This window comes from Barbus barbus (assembly GCF_936440315.1).
Source record: "Barbus barbus genome assembly, chromosome: 2".
Lineage (NCBI taxonomy): Eukaryota > Metazoa > Chordata > Actinopteri > Cypriniformes > Cyprinidae > Barbus > Barbus barbus.
Window position 1 is genome coordinate 23,113,429 of NC_136730.1, and position 13,102 is coordinate 23,126,530.

Below are 13,102 nucleotides of genomic sequence, written 5' to 3' on the forward strand. Positions count from 1 at the left end.
AATTGACAGATTTACCCTGATGGTAAGAATTTCATGGCTAAATCAGTATAGCCACACCTGCTATCACAATGATATGAATAAAATGATTTCACAAATTGAAATCACATTGTCAGATCACCCACTGCAGTCCACCACGTTACTGAAATCACTTCATGTTGCCACATTTTTTTGCAATATTAGTTTCAGTTCTCCTTAATGGTTTTGTGGTTTGTCTGGTGGCTGCTCAGATACTGTTTGAAATGATCAAGACACTTCTAATATCTCACAAAGGGAACAGACAACCAGAGAGAGTCTGAATTGCTGTAATTGAATGCTCACACACACATGCACTGAACGACCTGTTGACAGAGGCATGTTTGTGTGGAGTGTTATTGATCGATGTGTGAGGGAAAGCTTGGACCTATGTGTTCTTAAACCCCACAGAAGACAAAACCTCTCTCTCTTCCAAACACACACACACACACACACATAATCTCTCTCTCCACACATGCTAATGCTCTGCTTGAAGCAGATATGATAACACAGGGGGTCCGTTAAAGACATTATCATTGCTAATCAGTACTCTAAACACATACGTATGTTTTAACATTTATGTGCATGTGGAAATTTTCTTCCCGGTTATTATTAGATGATCATTTGTGAATTCCTCCCTCTGGGTTTTGATCTCTGAAGGAAATCACATTTGTGCCTAACGTCAGTTACCAAGGAGCACAACTCTCAGCATCCACTTATCTGTCGCTCTATTTCTTTCTCATTTATTCTATCCATTTTCTTTCTTCTCCTTGTTTTTATTGTGCTTAATTTCTTCTCAGAGATCCATCTCATATCCTCCCCGGTGTCATATATTTACGATGAGGCATTTATGGACTGAGCATATCTGACTGCTCACGTTTACTCATGCGGCTGTAATTGTCTTATTGCCCTCTGCTATGAAGATGAGTTACATCAACAGGCTGCCTCTCCCTGGAAACCACAGGAGCTGTGCAAATGTGTATGTTTGTTTATTTAAATGGCTCACATCTGTTTTAGCAGCAGACAAGCCAACATCTGTTCCTCTCCATAACGCATCTGCCCTGAGTCTGCAGTTCAACATATCACTGCAGATCTCTGCTTCATTCATCTACATCAACTGTGTTTCCTTTCTCCTGTTTTATTCTTAATTGTGTGTGTGTGCACAGGTTCATTTTTCATCCACAAGGTTGGAAAAGCTTGGGTAAAATATTCCCTCATAAAGGTTTTACGATCTGAAGTATTAAACCGTAAATTCACACCCCTCAGTGCTTCAGTATCCTTCCCTTTCCTCTGCGCTCTTCTCTTTCTAGGTAATAATACTTTCAGTCACTTTTCCTGCATTGGTTAGACTTGATCTAATCCAGACAGATGAACACGTCTCCACACAAAATAGCTCTCTTTTTCTAGTCTTACCGTGCTGTGTAGAGTCTTTCTCTGGCTCCTCCAGGGTTGTTTGAGTTATTTTGCTTTTCTTTGATTCTTTTTTTAGTTTAAGTGATACTCCACTGTTCTTCAGTGCTCTCCAGTGCAACTGTGTTCATATCTCTCTCCCGGCTGCTAGGTGTACAAGCAGCAGGCGTCAGCGAGTGTATGCGCTCTGGGTCGGCGTCTTCGCGAGCAGGAGGAGGACTTTGCAGGAAAAGCAGCAAATTATCATCAAGAGATCCGGCACCTGCAGAGCCAACTCAGAGACCGACAGGAACAACTGCACGGAGCTCTGCAGCAGAAGAGGTGATCCTCTCCCTCTCACACATGCACACACACACACTCTCTCCCCCTCTTGCTTTGTGTGAATAGAGGGATGCAGCAGAAGAGGTGAGAGCCATAGTGGAGCAGCTGTCACAGAGGCACAGACCAATAACAGACAGTGGAGAGAGAGAGAGGAGGGGCTCTAGACAAGCTGGCACAGCTGCAGACTCATCCTTTGTTTATCTTCGGAACACAAATTAAGATATTTTTGAAGAAATCTGAGAGCTTTCTGACCCTTGATAGATAGCAAGGGTCGTACCACATTCAAGGTCCAGAAACGTACCAAGAACTTCAACAAAATAGTCCATGTTTCATCAGTGGTTCAACCATAATTTTATGAAGCTACGGGTATACTTTTTGTGTGCAAAAAAAACAAAACTAAAATAACAATATTTAACAATTCTTCTCCTCCGCGTCACCCTAGCGCCATTTTGGAGAATACCACAATGCATGCGCATGCTTTGATCTGCATGAAAACAATGCATGCGCATGGTGCTGCTGACGTACACCACACATGCGCTGCTCCTTGTTTAAGTTCAGAGGAAAGCACGTGTATGCATCATAATACTCTCCAAAATGGCACTAGGGGTGACGCGGAGAAGAATTGTTGAATAAAGTCATTATTAAATTTTTTTGCGCACAAAACGTATGTTGAACCACTGATGTCACATGGACTATTTTGTCGATGTTCTTGGTATGTTTCTGGACCTTGAACGTAGTAGGACCCTTGCTGTCTATGCAGGGTCAGAAAGCTCTCGGATTTCATTAAAAATATCTTATTTTATGTACTGAAGATGAACAAAATTCTTACAGGTTTGGAATGACATGAGGGTGAGTAATTAATGACAGAATTTTCATTTTTGAGATCCCTTTATGTATTATGCACCAACATACATCATTTTTTATCAAATCATGTTTCTCAAATGTTTTTCTTTATTGGGTTTTATGATTATATATTTAGAGGATCAGAGCCTTTTATTTATTTATTTAGTCATTTAGCAGACGCTTTTATCCAAAGCGACTTACAAATGAGGACATAAGAAGCAATCAAAACCAACAAAAGAGCAACAACGTGCAAGTGCTATTACAAGTCTTGGTTAGCCTAACGCAGTACAGATAATTATTATTATTATTGTTATTTTTTAATAAAAAGACAGATAAAATACAATTTTAAAGCCTTTTCTTTTGTTTTCTAAATTGCACAAAAGTGTTTCTGTATTTGAGTGCAGATGCCATGGGCAGCCTTGGAGCAGAAGAGGAAACCTAGTTAAAAGGAAAGATGGGTTTTACATTTCCTTACTCAGCCTTGAAAAACGTTTTTTTTTAATTATAACCACTTCTTCAAGGCTGACGAGAGCCAATAGCCTTTTCAAGGTTGTTATGGCAATGTGTATGGCAGAGTAGAGCTGTTGTGCTTATTATTTTGTTATAAGTCATATGTCGCACAAGTTGTGTGTGTGTGTGTGTGTGTAAAACACTAATAACAAAAAAATGTATTGTATCTTAATACTGTATGTGCAACACGTAACTGCATACAGCACTCACATATCAATAGTCAGTACTAGACAGGAGAGAGACAAATCAGACAGTCAAGGCAGGATAGAATGTCCACCGTCCAGCTAAGGACAGACACACACTTATGGACCCAGATCTGCTCTGCTGTCTGGACTGCTCACGTCATCTCATCCTCACAAACTATGACACACACTATTCTTGTTCAGAATTTAAGCCATGTCCAACTCAACTCAGCTCCACTTCTTGCAGTATACTCACTCACCCAGTAAACGCTTACAGTCTCTCTCTCTCGCTCACTCTCTCAACACTACAGCAAAGCTCATTTTGAAGTCAGTTCCCTACCCAAGCCTGAGTGTAAGTGAGGATTTTAAATGTCAGCTTTGATACGTCAGTAAAATGCTTCTCCTTCAGAAGAGTTTGTTTTTATGTGGTGTGTGTGTTTGAGATTACTTATGAAGAATATGAAAGGAAATGACAACGACTTTGTTGATATTCACTATGCATTCTCTTACTATGCAGCTGTTCAACCATCTGCTTCAACCACTTGTTTTTTATTAATGTTTTTGACATTTCATTTTGACACCAAACTCAATGAGTGGAGGGGCTATTATTCAGGAAGAGATGTGGTATTATTTGACTGAAAAACCCATGGTGATTCACCAAATTATCTTGCCTATAGATGGAGTATGGCCATCACTGCAGCTCATGATGCTGCTGTCACTGTCATAAATATGTCTTTTAAATTTGAAGACATAACTGTTCATGTCATTTTTCGTAAGACATTTTGAAAAATATCATCTTTTTTGTTGAGCAGAAGAAAGAAAGCTACAGAGGTTTGGACTGGCAATAAAAGATGACAAATGTTTATGTTTTTTTTTATATTTCAGGTGAACTATCTCTTTATTTCTTGAGGATTTCACTCAAACTATGGGGTGGTTTGCAGTGCTGTGTGGGGGTGAGTGAGAGAGCAAAAGTTTAAAGTGTGGACCAAAGGTGGCCCTCAGTCAGGCTTCATGTGGATCTGGAGAGATCTAATCTGGCTAATCTTTGCTGCTCATATTGCTTCTGGCAGGCCGCTGAAACATTAGCTTCCAATCATATAGAGATTAGTGTGTGTGCTTTGAGATATATGTGTGAGAAAGAGAGATTAAAAAGCTTGGTTATATACTGAAATGTCACCTGGCTGTGAGAGTGAGAACAGAAGGGAGAGAGAGAGAATGAAAAGGGAAAAGAAAGGAAAGATTAATGGACATATCTAAATTACACATGTGCACCTTGTCAAATTATATGATCTTCTCCCTTGTTTTATTATGGGCACGTGAAGTGTCAGCAGTGTCATTTATTGTAATTGATTCCTCCTCATCCCAACAGTGTTGAGTGACAGCTATGTGTGACAGAAGGTCAGAGGTGAACCAAGGAGAGGCCTCTGTCAATTCTAAAACATCCTCATTTTAATGTCCTGTCTTCTCTCACCATTAAACATTCTCCTGTCTGTTTTTCTACATGAAAGCATCTCTCTTTTCTTTTTTCGGTGCTGTTAAGTGCAGGGGATAGACTCTCTCATGACTAAAGTGCTCAGCTTGAGGTGAACATGGCTGTGGTTTGGATCACTCTGTTGAGTTGACTGACAAGGCTGCCTGAGGAACAATGGAAAATGCCTGCAAAATGGCCTGTCATTCTAGGACTGTGCAAACCTTTTTTGCAGAAAAGGATAATTTGATGAATTACAGTTCTGTGGCTTTATCAGTTATGTGGCATCGATTTAAAGAGGGAAAATGTGTGTGAATCTGGAAAAGCACAGAGGCGTATTTTCCTTACAGAGTATAAAGGAGAAATGTTTGTGTGTTTATCTCTCTTGTCATGTTAGTGTTTTAAAAATGAAAGGGTCTGAAAAGGTTTTTGTATTTTGTAGGTCAGAATGATGTAAGTGATTTTAGCAGAACTGACAGCTGAAAATACACAAATGCATCAGCATATGCTCACATTGATCTCTCTTTTTGGGATTAGTGTTCATGTGTATTTGCATCTTTTCTTTCTTTGCTCAAAAAACTCAGGCTTACAAGTAATAATGAGACACTTTTATGCAATTTAAGACCTGAAGCACTCGTGATCTCATCTTGTCACATTGACACTACCACACTTAATGATGCTCTGGTCTCTCTGGGTACAGACGGGTCTTGACATGTTAAACTTTCATTTGCCTACTAGCCATTGTGTGTGAGCTGCAATCATGCAATATGTGCTGCATGTTGCTCTGCAGTGCATGGCCAGATGAAGCATTGATATCCACACACCTGGAGTCGAAGAAACTTGTCTTAGTATTACATAATATGATGACATTGCTAATCGTGTCTACCAAATACAGATTATGACCACTGTAGTCCCACAGTAACATTCAGTCTTTGTCATTCTCTTACACGCTCACTCATGTGAGCATAGATTTGTGTTCATGTGTGTGCATGTGTTGGCCATATGTTGATCCACTCCAGTGGTATGGCTGAATCATCCTTCATTAAGTTTGTAATCCATTACACACCACTAATGAATTACATTAGGATTGCTGTATGTGTGTGCATGTGTGTCTGTGTTCACGAGACCGAATTTGTGTGTGTGTGTGTATTGAATTAATGGTGCTGAGTGGCCATTTATGTGCCTAATTTAACTTTGTAAGGCACAGAAGCATAATGAACAGATGAGACTGTAAAATGTAGAGTATACTGCAAATTATACTGATTATTTTGCTATTGTGCATTAGCAAGGCCATGCAATATTAATAGATTAACTCTTAATTGTGCTGTAATATTTTCATATCAATAGATATCTTGTGAGTTCAGTGCCATGATACAGTCACAGATGTTTCAGATACACATGGGAATTAATAATGTAACATTAATAGCTGAATAGTAATAAAACATTAATCAATTGTATTATTTAATATTAATATGAATAATTACTAATTTAAGATATGATTAAGGTGTAGATTATTAAGATGCAAATGTTTTATCCAAAGAAACTTGCAATTGAATTTCTGGCTGAGATTAATAATTTTTGATTAAATATTAGAATCAATAATAAAACTATAATTAATATAGGTACTCTCTGTGCCCTCCACCATACAGTCTGCAACTTGTCATATATAATAGACATGATAGAATGTGTTCAGAAAAATTGGACCTACTTTATATAAAGTGTCTTTATTTTTACAATGCACTTATTTTACTGAAAAATACATGTAATTGCATCTACAATTAATTTATGTTGTTGCATCTATAATTACATGTCGACCCCAATGCCTAAACCCACCCTTAAACCTGCACATACCCACCTCAATTACACCAAAGGTATTTTGTAATACAACATGAACACAATATGTACATTGTAACCTAACAATTATGTATTTGTTTGGAAAAATAAAAAATATTTTTGGATAAAAATACATAGCACCTTCATGGGCAGCACGCAACAACATATAGCGCAGTTGAGCTTTGGGCGTCCCAAGTTCGAGTCCCGGCTCGCAGACTTTTCCTGATCCCATGTAGTTAGTTGTCTAATACAAAGTGTGTCCAAAAACATTATTTTGTTTATATAGTTTTTAATGAATGACATTTTACAGTGTTATAATTGTACATTGTTGTGTTATATTGTTGTGCTCAAATAGTAGAGCATGGCGCTAGCAACGCCAAGGTCATGGGTTCGATTCCCAGGGAAAGCAAGAGCTGATAAAATGTAAAAACTGTAACTTGAATACAATGTAAGTCGCTTTGGATAAAAGCGTCTGCTAAATGCATAAATGTAAATGTAGACTCGAGCAAACAATGCTTATTGATCACTGGCAGTTTAACTTAATTTTTTAGGTCATGATTTAAACCCAGTTCCCTAAAGTAAGTTTTACAGAAACAAACGATGACTAAACTAACAAGATTTAGTTGATCATGCCTCGTCTCGCCTAAGATACCATCTAAGCCAGGACTCCCACTGGTGCTTTCTCAACAACCATAGAGCAGATCATGTGGTTACAAACCTAGGTCCTTAACCGCTAGGTAATGGAAGAAACCAAGCATGAAGTCAAGGTTTCTTATCTCTGCCATTAGCCATTCACCAGTAAATTACAGCTCGGTTGATGTGACGTAGATGACTTATATGGTGTCATTAAAAGTGGCTTTTACACACAGTGACACAGCAGAATGTACCACAACCTCATTACTCAAATTACTACTGCTTCCCAGTGCAGCATTCACAAAGTACTCTCCCATCTCTCTGTGTGTCTCTCTCATTTCTTTTTTAATCTGTTGTAGAAGACTTTGATGCTAAAACCAGCCGGGTCTATACTGGTCTCTCTCATCTTTCATCTCCTGACGTTCACCACTCAGACATGTCACTTCTTTCCTTCACGCCCACTCGCACACGTCTCTCTGGTCCTTTTGGCAACTGGGTCATGAGAATGAGAGCGAAATCAAACACTAGCAATCGATTAGATGGTGAGAGAACGGCCTGCAGGAAGCATTATCTGAATAATTATTATTTTCTGCCTTCGTGTATTTTAAAAGGACGATATTAGCACACAAAAAAAGCCATTAAGCGATAAACATGTTTTTCTGCAAATATTTATTCCAGTCTAGATTATTTATATGAACAGATCAGAATCTATGCAACCATTAATATGAAAGTTTTTCACATACTTTGATGATGCTTTCAGCTCTCTCAGCTTCATTTTAGCACAAAAATGCACAAAAGTCTGCTAAAGCCATGTGGGCTTGCGCATTCAGATGTGATAAGAGTGTCAGACATGTCTCCTCTTCTGATCTGTCAGACTGAGGGTTTATTTATCCCTCACTTCTGTCCTCTCTGCATCACTCTGTCCTACTGTCTGTCCCCCTGTCTGACACTATTGATCAGCTGACCCACCCACTGACAGCAATCTCTCTCTCTGTTTCTCTCTCTCCGTTATAAATCTCTAAGGTGACAGGGGCAGGCTATCTGTGTGCATAGATAAGGCCTTGTTTGGCTTTTGCTGAGACTGCACAATAAGTGATGAATAGAGAGGGGGAAGGAGAAAGGAAAAGGGCACCTACAAGGAGAAATAAAAGAGTCCTGAGGTGAGAATCTCATTAGGCATTCAAGACTGCCTGAAAATCAGATGAAAATGCGCATAGCCATATTTACCTGACTGTTTGTCAGGATGTAAAAAGAGCAGCCAAAATAATATTAATTATAATATTTAGTATTGAGACAAATTTGCTGTCTCAAGCTGTTGACTGAAATATGGATTTAAAAAAAAAAAATTAGTTTGATTCAGAAATGCAGATTTAAGCTTGAAGGTTCAGAAATTGAGCAGTGGTGAGGGTAAAGCTATTGGCTGTTTGATTAGGCTGTCAGTTCTTTTGTGTAATGAGTATGTGTAATTAGAGAAGAGAGGAATGTGCTGTTTACATTTAGAAGATGTTGTTATTATTATTATTGTTATTTATCATTTCTGATATGCTGATTTAGTGCTCAAGAAACATTTCTTATTATTATTAAAGGGGACCTATTATGCAAAAATCACTTTTATAAGCTGTTTGAACACAGTTGTGTGGCTGCAGTATGTGAAAACAACCAGCCTATAATGTTAAAAATCCACCAACTCATTTTTTTATAAAACCAATAAATCATAAACAGTCTCTCAGAATGAGCTGTTTCAGATTCTCCCTCTGTTCACGTCACCAAGGGGAAAAAGCCTGTGATGCTCTCTGCCCTGTTAGCATAAACATAGCCCTGAGTGAGAAGCTGCGGTCCGCCATTACTGGAGATATATACACTGTCAGCACCAGAGACTTTACAAGTGTTGTGTTTTGAGATGCACTAATGAACATAGGAGTCACCATAATCTCCCCCCATCTGAGCTGAGGACACTGTGGTTAAATTTCATTTTCGAAGGAAATATCCCGGAAAAAAATTGGTAAAGTCCCCTAAATGTTTATGAATCAATACCAATGCTTTGTGCACGAATGTCAGCTCCAGACAAAGTATCATGTGTTTGTTTTCCAAATTGCCTTTCTGAAAGAGCTTCTTGGCACTCTGTAAGGCTAATTGCTAAAGCTATCATTGTCTCTTGTGTGTTTGCACTGATGCTGCCTTCAAGTGCTGTCAGAATGATCGTGAATAGGAATGTGGTAGTTAAAGTTGTGTATGAAAGCAATGTGAGTCGATCACTTGAAGTTGTCGAGCTCATAATCAGAAGTGGGACTTATAAAGTTTGTGATAGCATGAGACCAGATATGTTGTTATTTTTATCCCGCCGTGCTCCCCGTCTGTGTAACTCATAAACTCAAATTTATTATGCACAGTATAATCAGATGACTGACTTTGAAACCGAGTGTGTTTTCTGTAAAGATAACAGGCTTGTATTAATAGTGGAAAGTTTATTTGCAAAGGCTAGCACTGCTAATGCGGAGCTCGAGCTCTTGAAGCTCCGCCCTCTTCTCCGGGAGCAACAGCTCACTCGCATTTAAAGCAACACACTCAAAATCAACGCGTTTTGACTCATACTCTAAAAGTGGCAATTTTAACAAGCTGTAAAAATGTATCTGTGGGATGTATTGAGCTAAAAGTTCACATATACACTCTGGGGACATCAGAGACTTATTTTACATCTTGTAAAAAGGGGCATAATAGGTCCCCTTTAATATAAAAGCATTTGTGCTGCTGAATACTTTTTGTTTGGAAACTGTGATTCTTCAATAAATAGAACGTTAAGAAATAAGCTTTTTAAATATTTTTATAATAATATTATTTATAATATATTAATATTTTTGCATTTTTATTTATTCATTCTTATTGGTTTATTGTTATTATTTTTGTTTCAAAATTACAAAAAGACATTTAATAAAGCTATAATGTCAAACACACTTTTCATGGGAAACAATGGCTTACGTTCCAAAAACTTGTCATTTCTAACACATTCTTAAATTAATATTAAAAATATATTAATGAGTACCGCAAGTAATTTCTGCAATTGTAACAAAACAGTTATTTGATGTTTTCAGATCAAATATATGTATATATAGATAGATAGATAGATATGTTCCGTTCTGTTTCTGAGGTGTGTGGTGTCTGAAGCATGGGAGATGTGTTTGACTTAGTCTGTTTGACGCTGCTGGAGTCTGTCAGAGATGACGTTTATTGAGGAGAAGGTGGCAGCTTAAAAACACATCTTAAAGGGATAGTTCACCCAAAAATAAAAACACTGTCATTATTTACACATCGTCAAGTTGTTCCAAACCTTCTCATACGGATTTGGAGCGACTTGAGGGTGAGTAAATGACAGTATTTTGGCTTTTGGGTTTATCCCTGTAATATCACAGACCTGAAACCGGCAGCGTAAAGGACACTTGCAGAGATGACTCGCCACTTTCTACACAGTGGGATATAAAGAGAGATAGAAAGTTGTCATAAACCGTGTGTGTGTGCATGTGGAATAGAGGATGTGCATCAACAGATGGTCTGGCTAATTGATCTACGATTACGACAGCTTACATCCCTCCACCGCTCGGTCATCTCTATTGTTCTCTCTCGCTCTGTTCAAGCTTGTGCCTTAGCACATTTCCAATTAATACCTGTTATTATTGCACAGCTGAGCCCTCAAAAGCCTGGTGTGCGAAATCCACCGGTATTGACTGAAGGGCACTGAAATTTGTGTGCTCGTGTGTATTCTGAATGCTTGTGTGTGTGTGAAACAGGAGAGCTCATATTTGAACCAGGAAAGCATACCCATACTGCACTAAAACAAGCCTCTCTCTCTCTTTCTCTTTGTGTTTCTCAGGGAGGTAGAAGGTGAATTGGAGGTGGTTTGGGAGGCAACGACCAGAGAGAGTCAGCGCTTAAGAGAGGTGGTGTTAGGGAGCAGTCTGCTGAGTCCAGCCACTGTGGCTCCAGCCCTGTGCAGCACTTCCGGCCAGACTCATGCCAGGATCCCTCGTGTAGAGGATCATTTGTTCTGCTCGCTGCCCCCTCGCTTCACCCCCAGACAGTGCCATCTGCCACAGCCTTTACAGTGCAGCCCCATGTTTGACTCTGACTCCGACCAGCACCAAAATCCGTCATCTGATGAAAGTGACAAGAGTGGACGGGACTCCTGATATATTCCATATCCTCCTTAACAAGTGTTTTGAGTTCATGAATTCATTTACCTGAATGCTTAATGTGTTTTTATGTAAAAAAAAAAGCTGTCCTTTCGCTTAACTGTGGCAAATATTTTGATGCTTTTTTCTGTATGCGTGTATAACAATATCTAACCATATAACGTTCTTGATTGCTAATCATGATTATCCTGCAGATGGAGAACGGTACAGCATTTTATTCAGCTGTTGAGCTCATTTCAGAAAGCATTTGTGCTTTCAGAGCACTTCCAGCAGTAGATACACACAATAGCATATGCAATTCTTTTACATAGTCCACGATGACTGACAGAGCAACAGAAATCTCTCTCTCATTCTCTCTGTGGGATGCACAAAAAAATTGTACTTAGGATATCCCGTTTAATTTTCTTTAATAAGGACAAAATATGAGATAATATAATATAATTAGCAAATTATATTATATTTAATTGTTTATTATATTTAATAAACACACAAAATCCTGTTTGTGTGTTTTTGTACTAGTGCAGAATTCTAAAAATTCTGGGCAATAATATGTTGGAATAAACAATTACATTATGAGTTTTGTTTGTTTTTCTGCTTATGACCTGCAGTGAGCTCAATTTTCTTTGTTATTCCAAATTTAAAAAAATACTAAAAAAGTGAATTTGTCTTGAGGGAAACAGTAACTGCATTTGATTATTATGCTCTCATCAGCAAAGATGTTAAGGATATAAGGTTTTATTTATTTACTCTTTTATAGAATATTGCAGTTTACTATGATTAAGAAGAAAAAGCATACCGCCAAAACACATTCAGGAAAAAACAGTAAATGCCTTCAGGTGCGTACATCCATAAACAGGTCAAAAATAGAGAAATGAAAATCTATACATGTCAAGATATATGATTCTTTTATGTTCTTTGGTCATATTTTTAAAAATACATAATTTTGGAAAAATTCCTCTTTCTTTGTCAAACTAACAATAAAACCACCTTAAAAACTTTTACTACCTTTCTATTATGTTTTTCCATACTTTTCAACCTCCTTATAGGCGTCAAAATCACTGTTTTCTCCTTGTCGCATACCCAGACTTGTAAACTTACGCGAACAATGAAAATACAGTTTAAAAATATGACTTATCTGGTAACTATTAATGTACCTGAATTAAGCACTAGTAAAAGAATTAAAATACATTATAGTATTTAATGTGAGACCACTATCAATATTACTTTTTATACAAAATATAGCTGTCACACAGTATTGGTGTCATTTCCACCACAACACTGTAATGTCCCTTTAAAATGTTTGTGTGAAAGATTGTTTAGGTGGTTTCTATGGAAATGTTTAGTGACATCAGAGCACATGTTGGACACAAATTTAAATTTTCATCAACAACAAATGGAAGAAAAATCAAGGTAAATATTGCTTGATCAGTTAATATATTTATTCTACATTTCCAAACATGTTGTACCTTCAAGGGTGTTTTTAAAAAAGCTAAAAAAATTCAATTAAATAAGAGCATTTTGCAGACATGAAATCCTAGGCATTAATTCAAAGCTAATCAGTGAAGCGATCTTCCATTTTTTCAGAAAAAAATACAGAAATGTCATTTCCACCGCACTGCCCTGTCTGTGGTGGAAATGACATTCATGGTTACAAAGAACAATTGATAGGTTTAATGACTTTGTGAATTGAGTTTAATGAGTGTGAT